The sequence below is a fragment of the Arvicola amphibius genome, chromosome 5, assembly GCF_903992535.2.
Source record: "Arvicola amphibius chromosome 5, mArvAmp1.2, whole genome shotgun sequence".
NCBI classification, from domain to species: Eukaryota; Metazoa; Chordata; class Mammalia; order Rodentia; family Cricetidae; genus Arvicola; species Arvicola amphibius.
In genome coordinates, this window is record NC_052051.1 from 69,890,819 (window position 1) to 69,895,483 (window position 4,665).

The following is a 4,665-nucleotide window of genomic DNA, read 5'->3' on the forward strand; positions in this document are numbered from 1 at the left end:
AGCTCTTGGTGGAGACAGAAGTTCCCATCATCTGGAACACAGGCTCCAGAGGAGACTGGGAAGGGTTTTGTGAATGAACTTGGCCTTTATCCCAGGCAATGGGAAGGAAGTGCACGTACACATGGGAGAGGCAAGATGGGGATTGTTTAGTGAAATGGTCAATGGTTTCGAATGGAACAGTGGGTTCCAGGGGAGATAATAGTGCCTGGAGAGAAAGCAGCAAGGCAACTCTACCCTCCTGGCAAAGATGCTGGTTGCTTGAACCAGAGTGGCAACAGAGAAGATGGAAAACGGTCTGATGAACTCAAGAAACTTTTTTGCAGAATGTCTAATGGCAGAATGAGGGGGAAGACGCCAAAACAGTAGTCTCCAGGCTTCTGCTAGGGACTGATGGCTCCATTTGTGGCAGGAGGGAATGGTAGCAATGCTTGGTGCTGGGGAGGAAGGAAAGTGAGTCGGGTGCTGAAAAGGCTGAGTTGAGGGACAGGAAGGTTCTAAGAGGTGATGTGAGTCACTGCCTCTCTCAGTCCCTATCTCTAGCCAAACCTGTCTTCTGAGCTCCAGACCTGCGCATTTGAGTGCTTCCCGGGAGAAGCTCCAGGCTGTGTGCTTAATGAAATCCAGTTCAGGCAGGCCACACAGAGGTCGGGGTTGGCTGTGGGAGAGACAGTGTGGTAAGTCCGCGCGGAACTGGAAAGCAAGTGCCTGCCTGGCTCCAGGCAGAGGGCAGACTTCATGTGACCTGCCCGGTTTGTCCTTCAAGCCCCTAGTCTATAACCATTGGGAGGAGACACTCACTGTTTTGGTGACCTAGAGACTCAGTCTTACATAAGCTCATCCGCAGCTGGAGTGTAACAAGCAAACGGAAGTGCGTGACTCACCTGCGCGAAGGCTAATCTTCCGAGTATTCTCAGGCCTATCTCAGTACACTGTACACAGTGGAATGCTTGAGTTGAAAGCACCTTTGGAGTTGGGTCACCTAGTGCTGGGGCTTTCAACCCTGATGCAATTCAGAATCTGCTGCAGAGCCTGTGAAATGCTCAGATCCCCCCCCCCCATAACTGCCAGACCTCCTGAGTAGTTTGCAAGGGGGTCCAGAAAGCCTAGCAGGCTGCAGGAGATGGTGAGAATCAGCTTCCCCTGCAGAGCAGCACACTCAGATAAGGAAACAACCCAGATGAGGAGGCAAATCACTCAGACACTCAGATAGAAAGGTCTAGTACCTTTACCCCGCACTTCTCAGTGGGACTGCTCATCACCTCACCCCATGACTCAGCCCTGCCCTGGATTGAGGACCAAGGCATCTCAGATGCATTCACCGCCCAGAGACAGATGAGAACTGCCCACCATCTTGCTCAGACTTGTCCCTGGCCCAGCAACTGTGTTCATTCTCTCCTCCAAGTTCCTTTCTCCTTCAGTGAACCCATAACTCCATTCTACCTGAGCCTTTCAGAGGAAGCCCTTGCCTACATGGCGTCTGGTTTGTCTGAGGTCACAGTCCCGGAGAGCATGTGCCTGTCAGGTAGCGGGAGGCCCTCGGGCAAATGGTTCTGCTACACCTTTGGGAGGAGGGCAGCTATTCATGTCACTTGCTGTGACTCACAGAGAACTGGCAGTAGCCCATGGTCAGTCACCTGGAGAGCCAGGGCAGGAAGATGACAGGAAGCCCATCCCCCACCTCTCCCAACTAAAGACAGGTTTGGCAGTGGGAGTCCACGCAGGGCTGAGTTCTCAGGAAGCATCCCACAGGCTCTGCCGAACTGTCAGCCTCCGGAGACCAAGCTGGCGTTTAAGAATGTACTACGTGTGGCTCTGCCGGTCATTAGTCTCCTATCAAGCGTGTGTGGATCTTGTCTTCACAGAACGATTGGAGTCCACAAAGTCCAGGCAGACTAATAATCCCTGAGTCAACCATGTCCAGTAATTTGTCACAGTGTGCCTTGGGTGGCATGGATTTGTCCACGTGTACCTCGAACTCACAGAGACCCTCCTGCCTCTTCCCCACAAGTGTTGGAACTAGAGTTACAGACCACCACACCAGTTTAAAGTCCTCTCCCTTTGGTCTGTTGTTTGTTGTTGTTGTTGTTGTTGTTTGTTGTGATACTGGGAACTCTGACTCAAAGACAAAAGACAAGAGGACCAACTACTGAGACAGACTTTAGGCCAAGGCATTTTGCAGAGTAAATAGAATTTTATGGCCATTGACTGCACTGCTGTAGCAGGCATTTCCTCAGGAGGTTCAGCGTGGGTCCTTGGAGGCAAAGACTCAAGCAAAACCAATTTGTGATGTGACGATATTAATAGTTGATAACCCAAGCGTGACTGCTCAACTCTACCAGTTTAACCATACCCTGGGGTTTGGTGCTGGTAGAAGACAGGTTTTCTTCTCTTCTGGGTCCTACAATGATCACAGAGATGGAGAACAAACACTTCATTACAGACAAAGAGGACTTTGCAAGAAAGCAGTATGTACAGTTGTATGAGATGCTGCAATGAAGGAACCCAGCTGGGAGCAAGGCAAGTGGAGCATAGAGCTTTTGAGGTTCCAGGAAGAGGTAGGTGAAGCTGGACCACGAGATGGGATGGGAGAACGGTGATGGGTGAGCTGGGGGAGGGAGGTAATGGCATAATCATGTTTGCACCTCAAGACCAGCACACTAGGAATGGACTGGCGCAGGCAGGGTGGATGCAGAGGCAGGTCAGGAAACCACAGACCCGATGGGTGGGAACAGCGGAGACTGAGTGTGGCTTCCAGGGAGATTCGGGGAGAGAGAGAAGAAAGGAATCTGGGTTTTTCTTGGCTAGCCGCCTTCCTCCGATGAAAGTCGTCGTGGACAGCAGTTAATGCCACAGGAAAAGCACATGTCCCCACAGGCTCCTTACCAGGAAGGAGCTGTGATTTAGTGGACCTGCTTCAGTCACCTGTCATTCTGCCTGGCTTTGCCTAGGTTCCGATCCCATTGTCTAGCATAGTCGTGTTCTTCCAGAACATTGTTCCACAGCTAAGGGAAATGGCCAAACAGATAAATAAACTTATTTGAAATGTATGGAAGCTGCTTGGCTCCCAAAAGGGATGGGAGGCAGTGAAGATGAAACCGGAACAGAATGCTTTCTGACAACCTCGTATTTTAAGCAAATGTGACCTCAAGTGCACTGGGTTTTTTTTTTCTTCTTCTTTGATTGGTTTCGCGTTGCTCTTGAGCATATTTTGGCTCTATTTACAGGACAAATGATCTCAGAGGTAAAAAGAGAAATTTCTCAAAACTAAAGTCTAGCAAGATGCGAGATATTGAGCAAATATCTAAATAAGCCTTTAGTCCGAGCTATGTTTATCTTGGTACTCGGTAATATACTAATATAAAATATAAAAATGATGTTTCTAAACTGAGTTGCCTAGCTCCAAAGAAGTGAGCAATCGTTTAGATTAGGAATATTGTGCAGACCCAGTGGGCTGCAGACTGTAGTTACTGCAGTTTTAGTGTGCATCCAGTAAGGTCCCAGACTGGGGAAAATCAAAATAATGGAAATTTTCTGCTCTGAGAGCAGAGCCGTTTTTCTGCAACCACATTCTCACAGGAAGCTCATTCTGGTAAATCAGTGTCAAAATGACAAGACAATCCCACATGTCTCTAGAGGCATAATATATAATAAGCAAAAAAAAAAAATCCAAATCTGTGTTCTGAAGATTAAGGAATTGAATCTTTTGTTTCCTTGAAAATTGAAAGAGTGAAACAAATTCATTAAAACATTTTGAATGAAAACAGAAAGACCATGACATGATGCTCAATTAATAGAAAACACTATCAGCTCGAATAAATGTAGGAGACAGCCATCTGATTTTTCCGACGCTAAGAAGCAGAATCTGTCGATAAATACAGATCCAGAGGAGAAGCTGTGGTAGGAGGGAGAAGCTTGCACAGGAAGTGTGGATGGCATTGCAACTCTCTGCTCTGTGCTTTCTGCCTTTGCTGGAGCTGTTCCCTAAGAGATACTTCAAGGATCACACTCTGAGCTATGATTAGGAAGTGACTGGAGTCCTTAAAACGAAGCATGCCAGGGTCCTGGTCATTGTCCTGGGCCCACTGAGAAGGGCGAGCCTCCCTTGCCACAGCATTCGGGGAGGCTGCTAAGGGGCTGCCTGGCAATCAAGGTACAGACCAGGGCAGAAGGAGCAGTGGTTTAGAATCCCCTGCATGCCGAGGATTTCTTATCTAGAAAGGGCAGAACTGGAGGAGGCAGAGGATTGATGGAGACTGGGGCACAGTCAATAAGTGCTTGCCAGACAAGCCTGAGAACCCGACTTCAGATTCTCTACACCCACATAAAAAGGCAGGGTGCCGTGATGTCCGTCTGTAATCCCGGCACTGGGAACTTGAAGACGGGAGGAGCTCTGGTGTTTGCTGACCATTCAATGTAGCCAGATCTGTGAGCTCTAGGACCTTGTCTCAAAAAATACGGTGGAAAGTGATTGAGGAATGACACCCGATGCTGGCTGCTGGCTTCCACCTGCACATGCACACACGGATGTGCACACCTGTGAACACAGGCTGGCTTCTGCCTGCACATGCACACACAGATGTGCACACCTGTGAACACAGGCTGGCTTCTGCCTGCACATGCACACACAGATGTGCACCCCTGTGAACACAGGCTGGCTTCTGCCTG